The sequence below is a fragment of the Seriola aureovittata genome, chromosome 3 (assembly GCF_021018895.1).
Source record: "Seriola aureovittata isolate HTS-2021-v1 ecotype China chromosome 3, ASM2101889v1, whole genome shotgun sequence".
In the NCBI taxonomy this organism is placed as follows: domain Eukaryota; kingdom Metazoa; phylum Chordata; class Actinopteri; order Carangiformes; family Carangidae; genus Seriola; species Seriola aureovittata.
The window spans coordinates 20,547,246-20,575,013 of NC_079366.1; the positions used below are offsets into that span (position 1 = coordinate 20,547,246).

Here is a 27,768-nt window from a genome sequence, read left to right on the forward strand (position 1 = left end):
GTTGTAATAACAAATTTTGAAATCGCTTCATTTCTTGAGTGATTTCATCTTTATTCGAGGCTTGATTAGGAGTAATTAACAGTCTACACATGTGGTACAAAGATTGCTGCAGATTACAACAAGATTGTTCAGATTTTAACACAGATAATTCAGTTCGAGGATTGAATTATGAAAATCCAAAGGCAGATCAAATATGCCTTTGAACCAGAGAAATACTCCTGGATTAGATCAGAAATTAAAAGCCACATATCCAAGAATCCTATTTATTAGTATATTTTATAGTTCATAGATCCCAAAACACTTAAAAAACACACAAACTATCACAGCCTACTTTCCCACAGTCTTCCCAGTACATATCCATCAGTCGCACTTTTGACTGCAGTGACTGTCTCGATAGTCAAAACAGTGACTCAAATATCAATTCAGAGATATTATAAATTGATTCCAAACTCATTTCAAAACACAAAGACACAATTTCTCTTTATATGACATATATAGTGAACCTTTTTAAGTCTCTTCTCATATTGAGCTTTTCACCTCGCCTTCTCCAAACTTTACACCAGTCTCAGCTGCGATATTTGTCCCTGGTGACATCAAACGTGCTTTACACTATCTGGGTGTTCTTTTGAAGTTCACTCGACTCAAGAAAAAGATGGAAAAATAAATAACATGCTGTCTGGAGTTTCACATCCAGTGTATCTGGGCATGAAGGGTCAGCTTTCTTTTCTTGGAGGAAAACAGGGAGGATGCCAGCTTGGAGCAACTGGAGTTTAGGAGACGAGTGGAGTGAAGGAATGAAGAAAGTTTTCAGGTTATCTCTACAGTTCATCTCATGGTGAGCAAAAGGTGAAAAAGAACAAATGCTTTAGGAAAAAAAAAAAAAATCAGACAGTCAATCAAACATAGACTTTGTTTGTCTGCTTGCAAATGAAGACTCATGCAAGTCATTGCATATGAGAGAACAAATCCTAGCCAGAGAGACTTCAATTTGTCCATCAATGTGAAAAAGCCAACACTGGCACAGCAGTTTGCATCTTGCTTGTTGGTTATTGAACCTGTCTGCTTCTTTGCTATTTATTCTCTTTTAGCATCTTAATTATTTTTCCTATGTGCTTTGAACCACTGATAGCCTGAACATGAGAAAGGATAGATAAAAACTGTCACAGTGATGCCACGGCCAAAGAACGTCAAAACACACACAAAGGAGATGCATGTAAACCAGCAAAATGCATGTAGACCATGTCGTCAAAAGATCAGCTTATTTAACGCTTGATTATGCCTGGTAGTTTGTGACGAAAATTAGAGACACTAAAATTCCTTGGTCAGCCTTTCAAAACTGGGATGCTGTGGTAATTTACTTGATTGGAATACAATTTTGAGGTTCAATTAATTCCAAGCTGATTTGGAATACATTACAGGAAGACTGATTTATTTAGGTTAAGCTTCCATTGGTGCTGTGCGGAAAAGTAAGGAGGCTTTAACAGAATGATATTTCATAGTACAGAAGTGAAAAATATTCAAGCCCCTTGAAAAGGCGTTAAAGGAGCATGAAAGGAGCCAAGGGTGATACTATACCCCTACAACATTTGGTTAATTGGAGATTGGTCACGGGCTGTAATATTTGACTGTAATCTGAAAGGCCTGTGAAAGCAGGAGTGTGCAGTGAGAGAGAGAGAGAGAGAGAGAGAGAGAGAGAGAGAGAGAGGAGAGAGAGAGAGAGAGAGAGAGAGAGAGAGAGATCAGCACAAGCTGTGAGGAGCAGCCAGTGATAAGATTAAACCCATTCACATCCCATAATGAAAAATGAGCAGCAGTAGCTCCTTTTTATCAGGCTCATTTCTTACATCGCTGCTCCTCTAGGTTGTTTTCATGTAAATAACTAAATATAAGACTCTACAACAAATGCAACAATGCTCGTTCCCTCGCATAATATGCAATAACATACATCCAATATGGTGTCGAATAGCAGGAGTAATCAGAGGTGGAGAAATAACAGCGTAAATATCAGCCCTGGCCTTATTTTCTCCCTGTTCCTCCGCGTAACCAAACTGACTCATTATGAACTTCAAAGACACAGATAGGAGTTTTAATTAAGAGAAATGCTGCGGAGCAGTGAAGATAAGTAACCCCCCTCCCCCATTTCCCCCTGCACACCCCCACCTCCACACCCCCTACATCCCCACCCCTCAGTGCTCAGACAACATCATTAGGACAGTACAGAGGGTGGTGGTGCGCAGCAGCCAACCATCGTCCCACCGCATGAAACCAAAATCACTGCGTAGCTTCTATGTGGTAATCCTCACATCACAGGTTCTTTGTACTGATGTGGAGTGACACTGTGCATGTTTCAGTATACACATGCAAACATAAACACGGGATTATCTGGCACCAGCAGAAGCGGCAGCGCCACCGCTTCCATCGGTGCTATCAGTCAGCTGTGCCGTGTGTGGAACAGAACCAAGAGGCTTGGAAGGCAGAAAGGTGCATTGTTTCCCAGAGCTTCATCCCTTTTCCTTGCTTTTGTTCAGATTATGTAATGCTGAAAAGGTCATTTTTTGCTCTCACAAAGCTCATCTGTTATGCCAGAACAACCATTAACCAGAGAGTGGAGATAAGATCAGATTACTTGTATTTTAGCCAGTGGAAAGATGCTTTTGAGATTTTATTGACCATGCCTCGGCCAGGGAGCTATCAGCTCTTTCATAGCATAGAAACAAGGGTAGAGCTGAAACGACTGCTCAATCAATCGATTGACAAAAATGATGATAATGAAATCAATTTATTATTTAAGTCATTTTCAATCAATAAAAAAAAAAAAAAATCAATAATGTTTCAAATTCTTTTCTTACATTTACTGGTTTTCATTGTCTCCTATGAGAGTAAATTTTAGAACAGTTGATTAAACCAAAGTAGGAGGATGGCAACAATTATTTTTTATGAATCAATTAATCTGCTGATTAATTTGATTAACCCAATAATATTCAATTTACTACATTGTGAGACCAACAAAAGCAGCAAATGCTCATTTGAGAACCATCATATTTTTGGTATTTTTGCTTGCAAAATTAACTTATCTTAATCAATTGATTAATGGATTAATCCAGTAATTGTTTCAGCCGTAGAGAAAACAAGCAATAAGAAGAAGCCAATTTGGCCTCTGAGAGCTCATGATAGATATTAAAAATAATCATTACATACAGCCGAAAACAAGAGCATAGCCTACACACAGCATTAAAGTTGTTTTTCCTCTCTTTTAGGAACTAAGGTTAACAGACTTTCACATGTTGATTAAATTCTAAAGCAATTTACAGTTTTTCCCAATCTAATTTTCTGCTTTTTTTAAAATAGTGATTTAATTATGAAGCCAGTAGTGATTTGTAAAACATGTAATTGTGTTAAATGTTCAAAATATAATGGATAATAAACATGATTTACTGCACACATATGTAAAACTACATACAAATTTGTACTTATATATACTTGTCTTGCAAAACTTTGTGCCTCCATTCCTGGTGATTCTCACGTTGTTTTATCATATGAAGAAAAAAGCTAAGAGTTGAGACACCATCAGTCTCTGGAGGGGCTCATAAAAGCATATTTAAAACCCAGTGGATAATGTCAAAATGTATTGTCATCAAAGTAAAATAGGCGGTCTGACTCAGAGCCTTAAAAAAGAAATGGTATTATGAAGTGACAGACTTTCAAAGGATGGCATTTTGTATTTGTACTCACAAATAAAACTTTAGTAGGTCAGTTATAATGACAAACATCCCTATGAGGAGAAGATGGTAAAATAAACATGTTAACATTACTTAAAGTGCTTTCTTACACTTAATTAGGCGACAATCAAAACTAATCTTACATCACACTATCTACCGTGCCAAGGCAGGTGAGTTGTGCCTTTGCTCGTCTCTCCCGGTGTTCAGGTGGATCCCTCCTGCCTGAGTAGACTGGGTGAGCTCTCAGACCGCCCACAAGCCCGCGGGCCTGCTGTGCGGCGGAGATCAGTAGCAGCGGAGAGAAATCTGCCCCCCCTGGGGGAAGGCCTGATGTCGGAGAGATTAATTGCAGACTACGGAGCTGCAGCATGCTGGGAGCACACATTGCTTGCAGGCTCAAATATATTCATCTGTGCACAGACACACACAAACACACAAGCCCAATCTCCCTCTCCCCCTCACAGGCAGGATCCATCAGCATGTTGAATCCCAGATGAACATTAAACCCCCCCCCCCCCAGAGGTGCTGCTCCTTTGTCTCCAGGTAGCGCTGCTTGGCGTTCTGCCCACCGCCTCCTGCTTTCATGTGGCCAAGGGAATTATCCTCCCTTTTGTGTGTGTGTGTGCAAGTGTTGGTGTGTATGGTTTGCACTAGAGTGTGACGCCTTCACAGGTACTAGCTTTCATATCTGTTTTCTGTTCTGGCATCAGGCCAGCCAGCCTACCTCACAGGTGGCTTGCTGGCCTGTTTTCCCGGAGGCTCCTGAGCAAGGCAGCGTTGTGGCTGAGGCAGCAGCCAGCCGACGATTACGAGAAGAGCAGTGAGAGGAGGGACATAACTCTCAGGCTGCCACACTCTAGTTAGTGGTAAAGGGTTAGGAAGCGGTTTGCCATGCATGTGTAGTGTGTGTATGTGTGTACAAGTACAGTAAATCACTGAGGCTTTTTTCATGTATACAGCGCGCCCCTGAATCGAAAAGACTTTTCCTGTGTGCTCATGCGTGGCTGTGTGTGTTTGCGTTTCCCCCATGTTTAGTTTTATTTGTACAAGGAGAAAAATTGAAGGTACAAACCCACAGTGTGCCGCACTGCTTATTTTGGGGAAACATAACAACTGGTATTTCCCACTCTTCAAAGAAAGCTGTATAATACTTGGTTTTGCTGTCTTCTGAGTGTGCTTTGTGGAGATCCCCACTGTGAATCCAGCTTAAATGCTTTTCCATCCCGCAAACTCTTCACTGAGCGCAGCGGCTGACTGAACCTTGAAGATGGCTCTAGAGTCTCAGCTAACTTTTAACAACAAAGATCATCAGGAGCTTTGGCGGTGCCATTAGATGTGTGTGCTCATGTTTGTCTGTGCGTGTGTCTAAAAATTCTCGTCATCTGGAGCTTTAGTGTTATCTTTGGTCCTCTACCAGCCTAGCTCTGCGTGTGTGTGTGTGTGTGTGTGTGTGTGCGCGCAGTGTGTGCGTGTGTGTGTGTTGTGGTACTAGTGGTGGTGATGTGGAGGCAGCAGCAAACTAACCACTTCTTTTAATTAGTCTATAAACTGGTTCAGGTGATTCATCGGCCATTCAGGCAAAAACGAAAAAAGAAAAAAAGCCTCGACTGCAAAGAAAGTTGTTGTTTTTGGAAAAACGTTGCATGTTAATTGTTGTCAAATCGTCAACATATATTTCATGACTGTGACTTACACTTAAAAAATGAAGAGCTGGCTAACTGCATATTAAAAAGACGTAAACTACTGGGCTGCGTGTTCAGCGTTTCCTGGCAGTGTTTGTGACTCACCACGGCTCCTCTAACCAAAGTCTTTACTGGAATCCAGCAAAGCCAATCCTTATTCTGACCTAAGCTATCACTAAAATCAGCACCTGTAGGCCTCTGTTCTGTGTTTGTGTATGTACATGCACCTTTGCCCTGATCTCCCAGTCCCAAAGCAGTGCAGGTATGTTTATGCTGCAGGAGAATGAGCCTGCAGGATAAGCAGCAGGTGGCCTCTGTCTTTAGTGACTACAGCTGGGTCCCGTTTGTTGATACTGGGAGGCAGGGGGAGAAGACGCCTGCTCAATATTCCTCCGCTCTCAGTCCAGCCTCTCACTCTGCAAATCTGTATATTTAAGGATGATGTTTGAAGGAAAAGCCTCTCTCTCTCTCTCTCTCTCTCTCTCTCTCTCTCTCTCTCTCTCTCTCTCTCTCTCTCTCTCTCTCTCTCTCTCTCTCTCTCTCTCTCTCTCTCTCTCTCTCTCTCTCTCTCTCTCTCTCTCTCTCTCTCTCTCTCTCTCTCTCTCTCTCTCTCTCTCTCTCTCTCTCTCTCTCTCTATTTACATGAGGTCACTCTATATTCTTTTTAGGAGACTGGTTTTGATTTTTCAGATAAAGACGCCTACTCAGAATGTGCCGTGCAAATGGTGAAACTATTAGTCGTATTAGTTCATCAACAGAAATTTTGATTACATTTAAGTCATTTACTGAACAAAGATGCCAAACATTTGCTGGTTTCAACTTTCCAAATGGACTGGTGGGAAGTAGCCTACATTTACTGGTAAAATTTCAGAGCACTTGTACTTTATTCAAGTATTTCCATTCTCTAAAATGTTATACTTCTACTCTGCTACATTTGGGAAAGAAATATTGTACTTTTTGCTTCACTACATTTTTTCTGACAGATATAGTTATGAGATACTTTGCAGACTAATATTCTACAAACAACACATGTCCAGCTTATGAAATATTAAAGGTTAAACTGGCCAAAAGTAAATAAAGTAGTGAAAATCTGCCCCAAGACAAACAGGTACTACATTACAATGCTGTTTACATATTAATGCATTAGTAATAATAATATATTAAAGTATATCATAATAATAACACAATGGTTATGGTTAATGAGTACTAACTATGTTGATAGTTAAAGTACATTTTGTTGATAATAATTCTGTATTATTATCATTTTCGAATGGTTGACTTTTTGTATTACTGCTAAACTAAAGTGAAGGATGCAAATATGTCTTCTACTGCTGCTTGAATGTTTTTCTGTTTGTTGCTCTACACTGCTGAAGATGTCATCTTGGGCTTTGGAAAATTGAGAAAGATTTTTTTCACTATTTTCAGATTTTGTATTAATCTGTGGATACATTAAAAACCAACATATTGAACTAAATGAAAAATAATCTTAGCTGCATAGTTGAGGTCCTGATGTAACCTCAAATATATTCACACATCACCATGGTACTAAGGACCAGAGCACAAACCTCTGACCATCCAGAGACATTGCCAAGTAATGCAAAACAGAGCCAATTCATTTCTTGGCAACCAAAACCACTACTCCATGATAATTTATGATAGTTTAATTTAAAGAAAAGAAATCAATTTTTAGATTCTGTAATATCACATAGGATACAAAAAGCTGGATGCCTCATCACTTCAGTGCCTAGAGTCAATATTTCTTCCAAAATAAAAATCCATTCTCCCACCCCCCCAGTTCCCTTTGATGTGTGGGTGTCTTGGTCTTACATCAGACATCAGGGTCAAAGCCTGAAAAGGCAAGTCAATTTACAGACAGACATCAGAAGGAGAGGCTTCTCCTGCACAGGTAGGGCCGAGAGAGCCGGGGCTGCAGCTCCACAACCTCCTCATCCTCCTCATCTGTCAGATTTGAATGGAACAGACAGCTCGGACAGCTCAGCTAAAGCAGGTTCATTGTTGGCTTCGTTACACACATCGATTTACGAGCAGGAGCGCAAACAGTTCAGCGCAGAGTCCTGAAGTGTGGGTTGACTAAGGTGGTGTGTCCACCGGCAGCCATAAAGTTTTGTATGTCGGTACATCAAAGCCCCAAGAGAGCATGGTCCAACAGCCAGTAAACCGCTTCATGGTATTAGCAATTTTCCCATGTGCCCTTATCGTCATGGATATCACCAAGTTCATTCAGAGAGACATGAGAGGGATGACAGGAAGCGAGAGCTCACTATGGCAACAGCGGTTGGTCCAGAGTGGCTGATTTCTGACTTGATGTAGTGGATGGGGTACGTGGCACAAATAAAGCAAATCTTGTTTACACGCCTGTGGGTGTATTGGAATTTCAGTTTGACCAAAGTTAAGATTTAACTTTTCTGTTTTGATCTGCATGAAGAGTATTCAGACCACTGAAAGCCAGCAAAAAAAAAAAAAACATGTTTTACTTTGAACTGTATTGAAGTCAAATATATGTCTTTGTATGAGGAGTTGTCAGACATCAAATAAATGCAGGAGCTAGTAAGAATACATACTTTTTTTTTTTTTTTTTCAAATCAGCCTCAGAAGAATGTTTTAATCTGAACCCTCACAGGACTGGAGCCTGTTTCATAGAATTAATTGCTTTGGCTGTTAAAAAATATTTAATTTCTTGACCAAAGTTTGTTGAAAATATGAAATGTGCATGCACAAAATCTCTGAAATGTTTGGCAAGATTTAATTTCTGTACACAAGGAAACTCAATTACACACCACCAGTTAAACATACTGCATTTTTTATTGCTGCATTCATTCTTCATTTTGATTTGTTGATGCACCCAAAATGAGACTGCATTAACATTTCAGAGATTGTGTGCATTCATGTCTCTTATTTTTGAATAAGCTGTTGTGTTGAATTTTAATGTCTCAGCGTTCAAAGGAGTCTCCATTCCTGGGGGGTCAAAAGGACAACGTTCTCTTATAGCTGATATAAAACTAATATGTATTATTACTGGCTGCAGCCCTCACATTATCTATTATATTCAACAATCTATTAATTACAGTTAACCTCAACACACTTCAAATCTTCTTTGGCGTGTTTTATTTCAAAATCTGACCTCTGTGTGATGCAGATTAGGATGTATGAAGGAAGAGAGCAACATATCCAAAAGGCAGAACCTCAAAGCCATAAACAACTCTCCCTCCAATATAATGATCTGGCAGGCTCACATCAAATACAAACATGGATGAAAGACAGAAGCAAAGCACCTCCAACACAGCTCCTGTATGTGCCATTACATGCAGCAGAGTTCATTAAGCTGAGTATGTGAGGAGAGATAAAGGCCCCTGTATTGGGGGCTTTCCCCCTTGCTAGCATACTGTCTGAACATGACTGCCAGTGTCTTTGAATACTGTACAAATGCATGGCTGGGGGCGTATTTTCATCATGCCTCAGATCCCAGATCCTGTCTTCTTTTCACACACATATGGAAGTTCCTTCTCTTTTCTGACTCTTTTTTTTTACTAGCATGCTAGTTAAATGGTACATACAGTGATTGAAATATGCCTTTGATAAGGATGAAGAATTGATTTATGGCCGTACTTTTATCATCGCTCACTCATAACCCACTGCCCCCAAGCACTCTATCCTGTGGAGAGGTTTTTGGGGAGGAAACCACCTGCTTTGATTTATAACCCCCACGGATTGAAAGTTGTAGTCAGGACTGCAGTGTGTTAAATCCTTGACATCTCTTCTAGGTCCAGTCCCACTGCCGGGCTCTGGGCAGTCCAGACTTTGAGCCGGATGGTCTAAATTATCAGTTAGACTTGAACAGCTTTCTTGGCTTACAAGAAAAAAAAAACTACAAAGGATGCAAATGGTAAGAATTAAAGATTATGTGTGATCCACAGAAAGGTGGCAAATGGTTGTGAATATTAGTACTGATTAAAAAAACAAAACAAATGTTCACATACTGAATACTATAGAGCAGGAGAATATGAAGTGTGCCACACATCTCAGGGCAGAGGGAAGCTGTCTAAGGCCAGAAGTACTGGCTATAAAACATGCATGTTTCAAAAATTACAGCCGAAGCATATCCAGTGGAGGAATTCCTGCTGTTTCGTTCAAACAGATGTAGGCCCTCTGGAAGTGACTTCCAGATTCCCTGAATAAAAACAACATTTAGAAAAAGCGACAACTTGTTTGTTGAGTTGAGAAAAGTAGCTGTCAATTTTTCCTTTAACTTGTATTTGTCACCATGTATTTTTATATTATCTATACACATGGGATGCTAACGATGGTGAAATAGTAAATCTCTCTCTTCAGTTGAAAAGGTACAAGAGGACCTTTTTATAGTGGCTCAACTGTCTGTTGTGCTGCATGTCAGGATACCTGGAGACATGTATATTGTATTTATATACACATACTTTACGTCACTTACAAGGTGTACAGAGGTGCAAGTATGTGCATTTATTTACAGTATATATGCATGTGTCCGCATCGACTTATAGATGCTGTATACCCTAAATATCTGTTCTTTCTCTCTCTTCCCCCTTTTAACATGTTTTTAATGTTTTGCATACCTTGACATAGTATGTAGTTGCCTATAGACCAGGAATGTGGGGAAAAATGACATGCAACATTGGCCCCCAGCCAGACTTAAAACTGGAGCTGTTGTGATTATGGTGAGGTGCTAAAATTCAACATTACATAACTATTATTATTGTAACTGTTGTTGTTATAGTTGCCATTATTACTGGTACAATTATTTTTCTTGTATTGCCTATTAATTCTAGTGTTCATTGCTCATTGTGCTCATTGTGACCCCTCTTTTAACATAATACTCCCATTCATCATGTAATATAAACAGAGTGGCTTTATGCTTTGTTTTGTCTTCACTGCGTCAACAGTTGTTTGTAACACCAAGCTACAGATGGGACTTCCTTCAGTGAAACACACTGGCAATAACCCGACAGGGGCTTCCGATACACTGGGATCTGCATTGGAAATGCAGTTCGTCTCCTAGGGCTACAGGCCCTCCTCCATTGTTTCACGGCTATCTTGACACCCACTCACCAGAATGGAGGCATGCCGCAATGAACCCTGGGATCTGTGATCCTGCCACCGATAGGCACAGCAGTGCCACAGATTCCATTAAGCTCCAAATTAAAGCAGGCACATCAAAGGGCCTGTGAGGAGGCAGCATGGAGATGTGACAGGGAGAGGGGGAACGAAAATGAGTGAGGGGAGAATAAAGAAAAAAAAAGAAGCCTCATTTATGCAATCCCCGAACGTGACAGAGCCTAATCCAAATCAATATCTCTGAGTGGTAGAGTGTTGTTACAATGCTAGTGTGGAACATATTAGCGGAAGATGAAAGCATCAAAGTGGTTAGCTAGATGAAATTATGTCTTTTATAGCACGAGAAATAATTGGAAAAATCTGTGAGAGCTGGCATACGTTTTTGCTAACATGACCACATGTGAACTGGAAGCAGTAGCTTTTCTTTAGCCCAAGACACATTTTGCAACCAAAGTTTCACTGATAACTGACTGACAGCTCAAAGAAGACTGTTTTCCCACTTTAACAGCCAACATAAACAGACATTATGTGTAATAACATCAATGGCCAATGGCAAAGACTTGACTTCAAGACACACCCACATTTCCACATAGTTTTTGACAGCAGACTAAAACATTTATACAATGCTATTAATGCTATTGATAATATTTATTTATTTTTTATACAGTGCATCCAATGCATTTACTGTGCATGTTGTCCATCTCAGTGGCCTCAGTCTATATCTGAGAGGCTTTATCTGTGTCCTCCATGCAGAGGGTAGAGCATGGGGGGGGACCACTGGGATCATATTGTCTCTATAGATAATCTCTATTTATTTTTCTGTCCAGGGTGGAAAATTTGCAACAAATCCCTTGGGTTTCTGCAAGTGTTTTATCACTTAGAGATGCTCCTGGAGATGCTACTTGTGATTGGGGAGTGGGAAGGACTCTACGTGATACTGCCCGCATAATTCCCAAGGCCTGTCAAGAAGCCTCTTCTGCTCAAACAACACCCAGGGAGCCTCAGAGCACTCTACTAGCATCCCTCTATGGTGGTGAAAGGGGCAAAGAGGGGTATTGGACAGGAGGGGTTGGGAGGGTGTTTTTTTGCGGCCCTACAGCAGTCTGCCTGATTGCATCGCCACACAAGCGTGCCTTCAAAGCCTTCCCCTCCCCACCACCCAGTTTGACCAGATAAGGGCCCCCTCACGCTGTGGTTCAGCTAGGGGACAGGAAGACACACGGAGGGGTCAACGGTAGTGCCATCTGCTCCCCATGTACAACAAATACTGAGCATCTATATCAACAAAATGCTTCACATATCCTGTCCTGCATATGGACTGGCTCCTAAGACTGTAGCTTTGATCCCTCTATAGGCTTTATATTGAGTCATATACTATGTAATGCATTCAGGATGTTTATTTCTCTGTTCATACAAGTTTCATGAGGACAATGTTGATTGAGTCAGTATGTTTGTTCCTTTATTTGGTGCCTTAGACAAATAATGGAGGGCTATTGTAGCGCAGCAGAGAAGACAGGCTGCTGCCAGCAGGCTGCCTGGTGTATACAGTGTTAACAATCTGCATTAAGGGGCATGCTGATGTAGGTCAGCTCCCCGTGACATCACATTCCTGTGTGTAGCTAACTGCGAGTGCCGCGACAGTGATTGACAGCGGGCACAACACATAAGACGTCTCATTCTCGGAGGGAAGGGCACGTTGGAATGCAATTTAATCTGCAAGTAACAATTCTAAAAATGGAGGATGGTGTATCATTTGCCTTACGGCATTTCTTGGATGAGCATGCCAACATCAACACCATACCGCCCCAATACAGACACACATGCTCCCATAGTTCCTGACTGGTTCTACAGTCTCTCAGTCTACACATCAAGCAGTGTCGGCAGCTGTCACAGAGGCCATATCATGTTGCACATTGGCAGCAAGGCCAGTGCCTCCAGGTTACTGCTCACTAAGGTAGCTTTTACAACAGCTTTTCATCTTTTTCTTTCCATTTCTTTATCTAATACGCCTTGTTTATCTGTCTTCTGCGTCTACTCTCCCTTGCATTTTTTGTATCACGAGCAGCACGGTGGTTCCCGGTGCTAACACATTATCAAGCCAATCAGGAGATAATGACTATCATCTGGATCTATGTTTAATTAAGTAGTTTCCAGTACGTTCTAACAGCACACCTCTGTTTCCCCTATCCTCAAGTCTTCCACCACAAAACTGCTCTCTCATGACTTCGCCTGAAAAAGGTGCTTTCCACTTTTCAGTAGGTAAGACCTGAGGGAGTTTGCCTCTCAACAGCCAGGGCCCCCCAGAATCAGTAATCATACTGAAAACTTCAATTACATCTGTGGTTCCAACCATTTGATGAATGAATGGTTTACTTGCCAAGACAACAAAGGAGGTAGCTGGATACAGTCACCACGCTGGGTAATAAAACCAGGGAATATCAAAGTGTTTAGTCAGTTTAAAGACAAGCATGAACTCTGGCATATAGTATGAGCTGTTCCCCAAGCACGAATCTCTGCAGTGAGTGAAACTGTCATGCGGGGCCTTGTCAAGGAGCCAAAGAAAACAGAATTAGCCTTGCATAAAGGAGAAAAGTTACACAATAGAGCTTGTAATACCTGGTCAAACAAACCTGTGATTGATGCATCTCAGACAATGGAATAGTTCAAGAGTGAAAAAGATCATGGGACTGTGACCCAGTAGTCTTTAGATCATTTTTCTGGGAGAGGCGTAGATGCGGTGAATACTTTGCCCAGTGGTAATCATGTTTTGTTTGGAAAACCCTGCCTTATATTACAACTAATGGGAAACAAATTGTCTGAGCATGTAGTCCCCTCAAACTGAGGGATTCCCTAATCCAAATCCACAACCGATAGAGACAGACAGCTTTAAACCTCATACCTTCTTCTGTTTGGTTTGGCAGAGAGGGATATGACAAGGAAGACCGAGAGTACTGGGCTTGTCTCCTGGCATGGGTATGGGAACCCCCAAAAAATGAATAAGTCACATTATAATCCATGACACCACAAGGAGATGAGATGAAGAAACACTAAAGAGAGCCAAACATATGGCTGCGAGAGAGACAGAGAGAACTAGAGGGAGAAAATCAGAGAGAACAGACTGCGAGAACACATTGAGACACAGCAGAACAATGAAGTTCTTTCATTGGGGTTCGATGATGAAGGGAAGATGAGGACAGATGAGGGTGAAGTGTCAGTGCAGCTTCCATGTACAGAACGACTAAGACCCCGGAGAAAGACGACTGAATCAGTGTCAGGCACGTTATTGCATACTTGCAGATCTTTGGATGTGGAGAACATATGGTGCCTATCGAGTACAATGTGCAGGGATTGATGACGAAACGATACATCGCTCTTTGAGTGCGTATGCCTATGTATGTACACATGCACGTGCACAAGTGTGTGCATGTGTGTGTTGGAGGGAGTGCGTGTGTGCGTGTGTGTGTGCGTACGATGAAAGGGTGGGGCATAGAACAGAGGCCCCTCTAGCCCAGACTTGAAAAGGCATTCTTTCATCATTGCTAATCTCCCAAACATAAACATGAGAGCATCCACACAGTGTCTCTCTCAGGGCCAAAGGGGTGACCCTCCCATGACTGGAGATGAGGAACTGCACGAGTGCAGCACTGTGCGTGCTTCTGGCTGTCTGACTGTTTGTATTAGAAGAGTTTCACCGACTGTTATCAATCAACATATCAGTTTTATAACAGTTGCTTGTGAAGACATTATGAAATTTTGTTGTAGGTGTGTGACATAGAGTGTGTATGCGTGTGTCTGTTTATGATTGCAAAGGATGTGTGTGTTCCTGTGCTGCTGGGTAAATCAGGCTCCAAACAAGGGCGCGACTCGACATGTGAGACAGTTTCATCTGTAACAACCGACAATTAGTTATTTTTCCAGTCACCGTGTAAACCATAATTGCATGTGGTTTGAACAGGAAAAATTATGTCATGAGGACATAATTCGCAGATATACGGACAAAGAGCGATTTGATATGTGTGTGGAAATTAAGTAACCGTATGCTGAGAAACAAATCGGTCGCTGCGCCCAACAAAACAGGAAGAAATGGAAAATGCATCACCTGGGAATGGCTGTCAGCTGGCAAGGTTGAGATGTGAACTTGCACAAGGTGGCACTGGGCATGCTCTCCTCTATAATAGGGACACTTATTTCTCAGGCCTGTATGGCTGCCATGAAATAAGCTCAGCTCACACGACACACGCGCCGGTGTACACACAGACACACACACATGCATACATCCGAGCTTGTACAGTTACACTGCACCATTCCCTGTGTACAAGCCAAAGCTGTTTTTGCAAAGCGTTTAAGAGATAAGGCCAGCGAGTTAATGCAGACGTACTGCCATAATCCAGCCCCCCCAATCCCTCCGCTCTCCTCTAACAGCTTCTCTGCACTTCAGCTGCGTATCTGTGACAGATTAGGGCAGATCACCAAGGATTACCTCCACCAGACACTGCCTCCACACACTGACCATAGACACCCCCTCAACTCAGAGGAGGAGAGGGAGGGGGCTGGATTTAAATTTAATATTGAATAGTTGAATTTATTGATCATGTGTTGAAAGGTGTTTCTTTTCATCAGTCCATGGTTACAAAAGTAGAAAGGTTACAAGCACATTTGTTTTAGTCACATGCACTCCTCACATCCTGTAAGGAGCTGATGTATTGCTAGGAGGATGCATGATGCCCCGGTACCTGTCGTTCCTTTGGGATGCCGCTGCAGAGTGAATATAGGTCAGACCTTGTTTTTGTTGTTATTTGCCTTTGATTGCTGGATAAAAGGTGTCTACAGTCTGGTACTTGCTAATGATCAACCTTTTACTAAGAACAAGAGTAGCGCTCAGTACCCAAAGCCAAATATCTGACAGAGAAATCATTACTTTATTTTCTTTGTTCCAGACTCAACAACTTCATCTTCCTGCGATGTGTATCTCAGCATCCTCCAGTGGTCTGTTTGGGTAATGCACACTGGGAGGGGGAAGGGGGGAGACATGTAGTGAAGGGATGATTTTGTGGATTTGATGTGAGTGTGAGATAAAATGAAACTGATATCTTACCACTTTTAAATGTGTTGCTTTTGGGCATTTTAAGGGCAACTTTTTACATATGAAATGCATTTGAAGTGAGTGGGGAAAATATCTGCCCAACTTTCGGGAGCTGTTCACTGTTACAGTCCAGAGAGAATATTTTACTCATTTCCATTAGAAGAGAGTCTGCATAAATTAGCAACATCCTTTATCCCTCTTCATCTAACTACAGCACTTGACAGCAGCGATCTTGTTTATGATCAATAATATATGGATCTAATTAATATGCATATATAATATGTATACAGCTTGGTTTTTATTACATATAAAGTTTTGATTCATATTCTTTGTAAAGAGACTTTTTTTATCCTCAAAATACCTTCTCATATGTCACTGAGTTGAACCAAACAGATCAAAGGGAATATTTCACAGTGTTATAACATTATGGAGGGGTAAATTATTTTATGGGCAAAGTCAGAGTTGGGTTACAGGCACTAGTCCTAGATCCAAGACTGAAATATAACAACTAATTCTAAAAATGCTTAAAATGCAAAATTGTAAATAACAATAATTCAACAGCAAATCAGCCCTTACTCAGTCTTTAATCCGTGCTTGGATGGCTGGAAACAAAAAGGTGTGTGCATGTGTGTGTGAGTAAATGATGGAGCAGGTGTGTGCGAGATAGGCAAATTGGGGGTGGGGGCGGGTGGATGTGTGGAGGAGGGGGACTGAGACCCCACCTGGACTCAGAACAAGCGGGAGACCGACTGGGGATGGGGACACACACTACAAAGGGCTGGCGGGGCGAGGTGCACTAACGCCATAACACAGCCAAAGTCCCATTGTTCTATCCCTGTTTCATCTCTCCTCCTTCTCTCCAAATATTTGGAGGAACGCTCTGAATAACATACTGGTACTGAGAATATTGCACTCTGTATATTGTTGAAAGGAACTTAGGCAGTCTGAGTTTTTCACTCTTCAAAGACGGTTGCTTTGTTTTGTTTGGGTTTTGTTTGCTCCTGTATTTGAATTGTGTACCGTGATTTCGTGGATATCTCATTGTTCCAGGATTTGAGATTGTTGGACAGAGAAGCACCCACTGGCTCATTTATTTTCATTGCATCATGTGACTCATTGTGATTGCAACACACTGGGAAATGCAAGCTGAAATGATGCAAAAAATAACAACTGGCTCCTGTTTCCCACTGCCACTACTGGGGAGCTGTTTGTGAGAGAAGTTTCATTCTCCTTCATCATTAGGAGTTTCAGTCAGACTGCTCCTATATGAGCTTCCAGGGTGCACATTTCCATACCAGAGCCAATGGGAAGTCAATGATTAAAAATACAAGACCACAGCTTTGCATCAGAGTTCAAATACAGAGCTGAAAGTGTGGAGCTGAGCTATTAATCATGTGATCAATGGGGGATGAGCATGAAGCTCGACAATGCAGGGTGACAGCATCATCTTATAGGGTCGTTTGATGGCTCTTTCCTGGGGACCCCAACATTGATTGGGCCCTGAGGGTGCCCTGTGGCGCTGCCCCGTCACCAGGGCCTGACTGACAGCTCTAATGAAGCTTGCCATCATTGGGCAAGGGACCGCTCCAGAGCAGGCACCAAACTTCAATCGGCCTGTGTGACGTCCAAAGAGTTTTGATTTCTCACCAGTGGCGAGGGGGTAAAAAGGAGACCCCTGTGGGAGACACGCAGCCCCAGCCTGCCTTTGAATATTTCTTCGTTTACCGCATGTCAGTTCTCGGTGTTGGAGATGTACAGAGGACACATGTTTGGGGGGGGGGGGGGGGGGGGTTAGCTGGCTGTACTGCGAAAAGAGAGAGAGAGAAAAAAAAGGGGGGGGCCACAGTCCCACGGGTTCGGGTTTGATGCCGTCACATATATGAATGCAGACTTGTAGCTGTCTTTGTGCTAGTTCACAATTACAGTTGTTCATTCGAGCAAAACTAGGTGTTTTAGTGGTGGGTTTTACTTGATAAGAGGAAAACATGTCAGGTAACTTTAGCTTTCTTCATAGTTTAGTTGAGATGGATGGAGAAGTTGCAACTATCAGTGCTCTCTCCATTTCTCTCTCTCTCACACACACACACACACACACACACACACACACACACACACACACACACACACACACACACACACACACACACACACACACACACACACACACACACACACACACACACACACATCCGCTCTCCATGCAGGGAGGGATATTGAAGAGCAGTGGAACCTCAGAAGACTCATCCTCACTTTGTTCTATTATTCACCATCTCTGGCTTCAGAACTCTCTAGGATCTCCATGGGGTTACACTCTCTATCCTGATGGAAAGACTTCTGTGCCGCTGAGAGCCTGTTTACTCCCTGGCCCCGGCCCTGCAGTCCACTGGAATATACAACCAGTCCCTTCACTTCCATGCTCACATCAGAGCCATCAAAAATAAATCAAAAACAGACTGGTACAAGCCATTTGTTAATCTCATGTTCGCTGGCACTTTTTGAAACCAATGCTGAATCAAAAAGCGTCATTTCGCAGATTGGCAGCCCACTTCAATCTAGCAGCAATGATGACATTCTGGCAAACGTCACTGAAACAATTTACCCCGCTGCACGCCGTCTTCCTTTTATTCTTTTCAGTCAGCACGAATCTTTACATCCTCACCCACTATGATACAATATGATCCCCTCTCAGAATGCTCATTTGTACCAGCATAAATAGTTATTTGAAAGATAAAAGCAAACATGTTTGTTTTTTGTTTGTGTTTTTTCCTCTTCTCAACTCCCCAAAGGCATTTATGAGCACTTTGGTAATAAGGACCACAGAAGGATTTAACTGAAGAAGAGGAGCAGAGGATGCTTTGATGTACTCTTAGTTTAAGTGAAGTGTACGACGATGTCTACAAAAATACATGCAGTGTATACACCGAGTGCGGGTAGACAGATTTCTCTCTGCTGGCCCTTCCTCTCTGGTCCCAAACCACCACAGCATGAAACACAGTCTGTATGCTCCGTGGTAGCAGGAGACTTGTATGGACCTTGTCGACAGCTTCAGATGAACCATTCCCCAAAGAAACACAAACTGGGGAGATTTTTTTTTTTTCTCGCAAACTTGTTTTTTTCCCCCCAACCCAGAAATTTCCCCCAACCAAAAAAAAAAATCTAAACTTTTAAAAGCCTGGGTTCAGAGTTGCTTTGATTTTTGATATATTTCTCAGCTTAAAAGAGATTTAGCAACTAGGCAATGCTCAGAAGACGAGTATTGCCCAAGCGACTCGACACAGTGCCAATGTTTGAGTCAGAGGAAGACTCTGAGAAATAGAAAGGGAAGAAAAAAAAAAAAAAAATCGACAGCGAATGATTTTGTAACTTGTTATGGAACAGTCAGCATTTTCAATTTAATGTCAAATCTTAAACATTGGCTTCAGTTTGATGAGGTATTCAGCCAGAGGCAACACAACGTCTCGAATCTAACCTTTTCATATTTTATGTATTGTTGCATATTAGTTAGTAAGCAGTGAGCAACACCAGCTGGCCAGTGGGTTTAGGACCAGGATGATTGCTCCTCAGTGCTAATATACAGTAAGCAGCTTCAAAAACCATCAAGCAGGCACTTTCTTGAGAAAACATTCTTTGGCACAGTGTGGCTGCTATGATTCCCTCTCTGCTGTGCTATTTGTATTTGTTTAGGGTGTTAATGAAAGGTTGCATGAATAATTTAACATAAACAAAACATGTCATTTCAAATTAACAGCAGCGTGGCAAACGCATAAAGCAGCCCCGCTGCATGTGGTGCAGGTTCTGGTGATCTGATACTGACCTCTACTGGACTGCTCTGCTGCTAAATGCAGGAGTGTTACCAAACCAAATCAGCATTCATCAGAAACACCACCATATGATAGTCCTTCAACTATAAATTCATTACAATCTCAGTTACTTCAATCAATTACTTTCTAATTTTATTCATATGGATTTTATATCAGTAAATGACACTTGTATAACAATTTTACATGTAACCATGCCCACCTTCATCTTTATATTACAGCTCACCACTAGTGACAGCTCACTACTAGACTTTTTAAACCAATGCCAATATTTGAGAATTTAAAAAATGATATTGATTTAGTGTATAATATTCATATTGTTTCATATAAGAACATAACACAAACAACTATTTTTGTTAAGATCTCTTAACTTTGTTTATCATTAGCTTTTACAGTTGAAATATGAATTTTTGTTTCTATAAAACTGTCTCTCAAACATATTTAACATTTCTGTATTGCCGTTTCTTCTCCATGCAATACATCTACAATAATTTAATATTGGCATGTAGCTCTACTTTATAATCACATTTTTATTCACTAATTAGACTCAACAATGTCTTTGTGCCCAGTGTGTTTACCAATTGGGCTGCAACTAACAGTAATTTTACTTATCAATGAATCTACTGCTTATTTTCTTGATTGATATATATGTTGATCTGTCTATAAAATGTGAGAAAATAATAGTTTCCCAGAGCCAAATATGTCGTTGTCAACAGTATAAAAAGATTTTCCATTTACAATGATGTAAAACAGAGAAACACAGCCGCTCCTCACATTTGAGGAATCAGCAAATGTACGGTATCTTTATCTTGGAAAAGATAATTATTTAATTAGCAAAAATAGTTGCTGATTATTCTCTGTCAAATGAAAAGATTAATTGATCAACTAATTGTTTCAGCTCTACTCAAATATTCATGTAAGAGTTGATGAACACTCAGCAGCCTAAGAGCTTTTTCAATTAGATGGGATGTCAGTTAAATATTGAAAACTGATGTATTTACCTGCTCTCCTATAATTTACATATAAAATAGGCAAAGAGTGAGAATGTTAATGTTTTTAGTATGCTTTGTGAGAATTAAGCCTCTACTTCTAATTATAATGAATTTTATTGATTCATTCCCCTCTCTTGCTTTCAGCCACACACACACACACACACACACACACACACACACACACACACACACACACACACACACACACACACACACACACAACTGTGCTGTCCAGTTGCCCTAAAGCCTCATCCCTACCCACAACAAAACAAACCTTTTCCTTTTTGTGTTCCCCTACAAGTTGAGGAAGGCCCACTTCGTCACTACTTTTTAAGTCCCCCCTCCCCTCCTTTTCTACACCCCCCCACCCGCCACGCACGCGTGCGCGCGCGCACACACACACACACACACACACACACACACACACAAACACACACACACACCCCCAGCAGCACTGCCACCCCACTCGGCTCAATTAACACTGCGGGTCCAAGGGTGTGAATTATTTAGCAATGAATTATTAATAAATAATAACAAAGGGGCTCGGGGGAGACGCGGCCCGGTCAATTAGGAGAGAAGGGAAAAGTGAAAGCAAGCAGTGGGGGGGTTGGAGGCAGGGGATCTGCAGCTGATCTGATCTGCGCCTCATCATTATCGCCGCCCGTCAGACACAATTACCTCAGCTGCTCGCTCCCCGGCACTTCAAACAACAGCCCGTCCCTCTGCCTCTGACAGCTCTCTACTTTCTACTACCTCTGCTCAGCCAACACACACACACACACACACACACACACACACACACACACACACACACACACACACACACACACACACACACACACACACACACACACACGCTTGGATGTTAATCATATATTGTAAGGTGCCAAAGAAAAACACTTGCTTATGATTGGCAGGTGTCTGAATAAAATCTTACGTCAGAACACCTCAAACTCACGGCAGCTCAGGTTGATAGCTAAACTACTGTTCTAGGTCAGCAAGAAAGATAGAGTGACGGTAACAAGTGTTTATTCCTGCTGTGAAGTTTGACAACATTGAATCAAAGGGGATTTGATTGACACTGACCAACAGAAAAATACAAATTCAAAGTAAAAACAGGTCTATAACAAAGCCATCTGATAAATTACAAATAGAAAATACTTGTGTGCAACTTTATTAGGACACACCTCGATCATTAGTGCAGCCAACTGGTTCATAAGTCACATAATTAGTATGTTTAGTTGGGTCTCAGTCAGTCGCAGTATATGTATGTAAAACAAAGGAATAAAACATGAATACTTCCAAGGAGGGGAGTGATCCCCTTTATAGGCACTGTACATTAAACTACAGCTAAATATACCAACAACACTTGTGCCTCACCCTGTTTTACACCAATTAACTCCCAGCGGTGAAACAAACCTAACTAGGCATTACAAACAATTAATAAAAACAACACAAAGTAGATGGCAGGATCCAAATACTGCAGAAGAAGTCCTGTACACGTTAGAGAGGCATCCAGTAACTCTGAATACACAATCAACAGTGACAGACTACAGATAATATATATTTGAAGTGAAAGCTTATACAGCCTTTTTTTGGATTTTGTCTTTTCCTTCTGTCTAATTAACTCAAATGGATTTGACGTGGATCATTTATAATTTCCAACAAACCTTTGATATTCAGTCTGCAGATATCAAAAATTAAGGGTTAACTTGTCTCTAAGCCTGAGTTCCTCTGTGTATAGGACAGTCTCTCAACACAGCAATTTAGATTTGATGTGATATTAACACAGACCTGCAGGAAACGTTTGAGTATTTCCCTTTTTTAATGGTATCAATTAACTACAAACTGAGTTGTTTTGAAAATATATCACCCTTTCTATAGCTTATGTAATTGACCTCATCATTTGAAACTGTCTTCATGTTGCTGAAGATGCTAAATATATTTTGAACGTGAGGACAGTGTGTGATCTCAACGAAACCATACAGCTTTACACAGACTTGAATCCACCTGGTATTTAAGACATTGTCACGTCTCTTTTAATTTATTGCTTCTTGGACTGAACGTTTTCAGAGCACCTGCATGTTTCATACCACAAGATGGTGCCAAATATCCAAAAGGTGAGAAAAGTGCTGTTCTTTAACCCTTTCTATTTATTTAATCAGTAAGAATTCAACAAGGTATTCTATGCTTATGTAGATTTTATTTTAATAAAGAAGATAAATACTGTTGCTTTTTTTTTTTTACTTTATCTGTAGGAGTTTGGTTGTGAATATAGTGTTTATTTTTTGTGGTGGTATTGATTGTGTGTTATGATTTTGTAATACTAATCCAAGAGCTCCAGGGGGCAGCCTAATCTCAAATTCAAGATGGTTCATGAGGGCACCATTTAAAACAAGTGTTTTACTAACTTGACAGTGTAAGGATTGTGCAATCAATAATTTAGGACTCTTGAATTGAAATAAAGCAAAACAAAACTCACTGATCAAGTCGTCTCACTCTGCTGTTTTGTTCTGTCGATGCCAGCAACAATGGAGTTGAGTAGTTTCTCTAAATCCATATTACTGCTGTAATACCTGCAATATAGAGCAGCAGAATAAATAATATACTCAGAGAATATCAGGAAAATTACAACAAATCCATCCTATAGCGTAGTATATCTATCATCTGGAAGTTTGAAAGAAGTGTTTGGTTTTAATTCCCAACGTTAATTCTTTTCAAGAATTAAAAACTTAATGAGAAAAATACACAAAGGGTCAAGAGCATTTTATATATAAGACTTTTGTAATGACAAATATGGAATTACTGCAGTGAAGTTATCACTTTGCTATTCAATAATTAACAGGCAGACAAAACCCTGCGCAATCAGATTTCATTATTAAAGTGCAGCTTCTCTCAGTGGCCTAAAGCACACTAGCCAACTCATTAGAAAAAGAAGCTTGGCACATACTTCCCATAAATAACTGCTTTCAGCAGGAGAGCTAAATGCAGTCTTAATCAGTCAGCTTGTGGCCAGTATGAAAGGATAAATCTAGCAGCAGGGTGACGGATAATGGCTGATCAGGAATAAGGCAACAGTAACTGGGCAGAAGATTGCACTGGAGTGTCTCAAATAAAGCTGGTAAGTGATGACTGGCACTCATTACAGTAATACAGTAATAAACCATTTAGTAATACCATAATTTTATTGTGTTCACCAATGACGCAACATTTTCTTTTCACAGTTTCTCTGTAACATGTTGAATAAATGTACATTTAGAAAATACAAGAAAGGGTTGGTTTCAAAAAGGAAAAAAAGACAACCTCCTTACCAAGACCATATTGATTGCATCCAGCCTTTCTGTCATCTCTCTCTCTCATCTTCTCTCTGGGAGTATTGATGACTTTCACCAAGCTCACAGGTTTCATTGCACTGTTCTGCAGGATAGATAAGAAAAAGCATAAGGAAAGGAAGTCAGACAAATGAACAAATGCTTTTATGAATGGGGGCCTGACTCCTGTGTATCTAATAGGTTTTAGTAGAACAGGGGTTTTTTTAGACTGGGAGGATCAGATCAGAGAGTGAAATAATGTCTCCCTTTTGACCAGACCATGCCCTTTTCGTAACCTTATGAGGATTAACACAATCACTGCAGTTTTTTCCCATTACAAGATACCTTATTAACAACAGATTTTATTGCAGTATATTGTTTGTATGATGAAAAGCTACACAAACGCTCCCCAAAGTAGAGACATGTTTTTTGGGAAGTGTTCTCAAAGCATTTGTTTAGTTTTGTTGGGCTTGAAGATCTGTAGGTTAAAAAAACAGATACAACGTTGTCTACTGCACTCAGTTATACAGATCACATTAACCAGACTCAGCTTGCCAAGTGTGTAAGCTTATCTATATTATGCTTAAATATTAATGAACAGATTGCAGTTACCACAATCAGTGGTATTTGGTATGTGATTTTCCAGATTGGCACTTGGACTGGTCATTCTTCAGAATGAGAGCCATGAGCAATTTACTCCTTTACTGACCACACAGATGAGGATTCATTGATTCATTTGAAGGCGAAGAACTCATAAGCCCATATCAAGGAACCAGGCATCAATTAGACTGATTAAAAATAATGATGCATGCACAGATGCTCTATGGCAATAAACATAAATGTACATGTATTTCAATTACAACTAATTGTGTTCTCCCAATTCTCCCTTTGTTCTCTGTCTGTCATACAAACACCTACAACAAATAGAGCACAAATAGAAAGGGACTTTTACATATTTCTCAGTCAAATATTTAGTTATGCAAAAAAAAAAATTATTTAACCTTCCCACACACATAGAGCAACTTTACCAAATGAAATCATTATTTATTATGTTAATCAAGTATGGTGAGGTCAGTCTAGTTCTTCCCAAGCCATCCAGGTCCAAGGTCCAAGGTCATGAGGGGGAGAATTAACTTTCCTTATTATCTTATCTAAGACGGTATGACTCATGTCATTGTTTTCAGCCGCACCAAAATCATATCCAACATCAAATAACACTTTCAGAATTGAGTGATACAACCAAAAACCTTAAGAAATTTAACTTCATTGTCTAAGAGAGCGCTCCAGAGTTTTTCATTTGAAGAGCCCCAAACAGTTACACTTAACAGACCCACATACAAAACATTGCTTGTTTGGGTTCAGTCCCGAGCTGAAGAACTGCTTATATAATGTGAAGAGTTGAAAGACGGGCGTGTGATCGGAAAATACATTCTTGTCATTCTCTCATTCGGAAATTAAAAATAATCTCAAGTAAACTCAAGCTTTCAGAGTCATACTAACCATGATTATCTTTGTCAACAATGCATTACTGCCCAACTATACTAGAGTGTTGGGCAGTAATGCATTATTGAGTAAAAGTAGTGAGTTACAGTGCGTTATTACTTTTTCAGTCACAAGTCCAACATTTTTGGAGTGTTGGCATTTTTTGCTGTCTTACCAGGAGTTGGATGGGGGGGTTGACATAAGTTTCGTCTTGCATCTACTGGTCCAGTCAGCTTGGCACAGGGGCTGAGGAAAGCACAATGTAAAGAGAAATGTCACTAATTGCATCTGCTCCTGCATAATATGTAAAGATATCTCATTATTTTTTCAATAAGTAATGTGTAATTGTCAACATTTTTCAAGTAATTTACATAAAAATGTTTGTGAAACACCAACTTTGGACATTTCATTCAAATAAAGATGCTTATAGAGCAAATATTGAATATGCAAACATAACTAAAGGCAGGCTAACTTCCCGCCACTTGGGGGCAGTGGAAACAAGTTATGAATCCAACATAACACAGAGCACAGGCTTACACTCACTGTGCACTTTATTAGGAACACCTGTACACCTGCTTATTCATGCAATTATTCAATCAGATAATCGTGTGGCAACAGTGCAATACATAAAATCATGCAGATACAGGTCAGGGGCTTCAGTTAATGTTCAAATCAAACATCAGAATGGGGGAAAATATGTGTTCTCAGTGACTTTGATTGTTGGTTCCAGACAGGCTGGTTTGAGTATTTCTGAAACTGCTAATCACCTGGGACAACAGTCACACAACACTCTAGAGTTTTTACTCAAAAAAACAAAAAACATCCAGTGATTGACAGTTCTATGGACGGAAACGCCTTGTTGATGACAGAGGTCAGAAGAGAATGGCCAGACTGATTGGAGCTGACAGAAAGGCTGCAATAACTCAGAGAACTACTCTTTACAACTGTGGTGAGCAGAGGAACATTTCAGAATGCACAACACGTCAAACCTTGAGACAGATGGACTAAAACAGCAGAAGGCCACGCATGGCTCGACTCCTGTCAGCCAAGACAAGAAATCTGCAGTGGACACAGGCTCACCATAACAGGTCCGCTGAAGACTGCAAAACCCTGCCTGATCTGATTTCTGCTGAGGTACGCAGATGGTAGGGTTAAAACTTGGTGTCAGTATGAACCCAACCTGCCTTGTGATAACAGCCCAGGCTGGTGGTGGCTGTTTAATGGTATGGGGAATCTTTTCTTGGCACACTTAATACCAATGAATAATCATTTGAGCATATCTGAGTGTTGTTGCTGACCATGTGCATCTCTTTATGGCCACAACTGACCATCTTTTAATGGTTACTTCCGGCACGATAATGCACCATATCACAAAGCAAAAGTCATCTCAAACTGGTTTCATGAACACCAGATCTGAACCCAGTAGAGCACCTTGGTGGGAGAACAGGAGATCCACAGCAGGAATGTGCAGCAGACAAATCTGCACAAATGATGCGATTCAATCATGTCAACGTGGAGCAGAATGTTTCCAACTTTGGCTATTTGAGAGCAAAGGGAGGCTAAAGAGCTTGCTGAGTGTATTATCACATTTTAAATTGATATGGCAAACATGTTAGCAACAGTTTTTTTATTTACACATTCAACAGTTATGGTGTAATGTTAGCTTTCAGCTGGGGTCCTGTTTCTGGCCACCTGACAAAAATAAGTCCAATATTCACTCTGCTAGTTGCTAACTGTGTCTGTCTGCTGTGGTAGCCAAAGTGGGTTTTTAGGGCTTTTACTAACAACACTATGAGAGTGGTGAGAGTGAACCAAAACAGTAATTTTGTGGCCAGAGAGCTACATTAATTAATCTAAATTACCCCTTTCACACTGTGACATTGTTTTCAAGTTGTCATCTGATACATTGTTTTTGTAAAAGATTGCTTATAGCCTCCTTAATCTGAACACCTCTACCTGAAATCCAAGATGGCGGAGATGATTTCCTGTTCATTGGAGTGCTGCTCAGTGCTTCCACCAAGGGCTGGAAGCTGTATAACACAGCAGTCTATGCTAACTGCTAACAGTGTTTTAACACAGTTCTCAGACCATTTTATTTTCGGCTTTTACAACACAGCAAATTTACCTATCTTGAAAAATAAACTGAGATTAAGACAAACCACAGGTAGATTTGTGAGTGACATGCGCAAAAGGTCCAAAACGTTAAAGTCCAGCAGGACCCCTGAAGGGTCTGAGTCTTATTTTATTAACTACTCTTCTAATGCATGTGTGTTGGCGCTTTGAAGTTTGCAACAAGTATTCACGTGCTAATAAACGAGTTAAAAACAGGACCCAGCTAAGTAAAACCTACTTACCAGCTGCTGTTTTACCGACTGGCACACCTTTAGCCAGCTAATCTCTTAGGTCAGGAGGGGGTGTGTGATTTCGGAACGGTGCCAGTTTACGTTCTCTTGGTTGGGATGGCACATACTGTTCAGTTCCCTGCTGGCTGATTCATGCAAAACAGAGAGAGAAAAAAAGAGGGGGGAGGGCAAAGGAAGCGGATTCGGATGTTGTTAGGAGGGAATGGAATGCA

The 27,768-nt window shown here is 40.8% G+C and overlaps 1 long non-coding RNA gene across 2 annotated transcripts; it reads right to left on the bottom strand.

Annotated features, from left to right (window-relative positions):
• Nucleotides 1-44: 44 nt before the first annotated feature.
• Nucleotides 45-27,638, bottom strand: LOC130166253 (uncharacterized). Of its 2 annotated transcripts, none has more exons than XR_008827127.1 (5): nucleotides 27,548-27,638; nucleotides 25,369-25,439; nucleotides 23,712-23,817; nucleotides 22,883-22,976; nucleotides 45-763 (listed from the first exon to the last, which is right to left on the bottom strand). It is a non-coding gene; the product is annotated as an uncharacterized LOC130166253 (long non-coding RNA). The 2 variants fall into 2 exon arrangements; XR_008827128.1 differs by lacking the exon at nucleotides 45-763 and adding an exon at nucleotides 15,206-15,513.
• Between the last annotated feature and the right edge of the window lie 130 nt (nucleotides 27,639-27,768).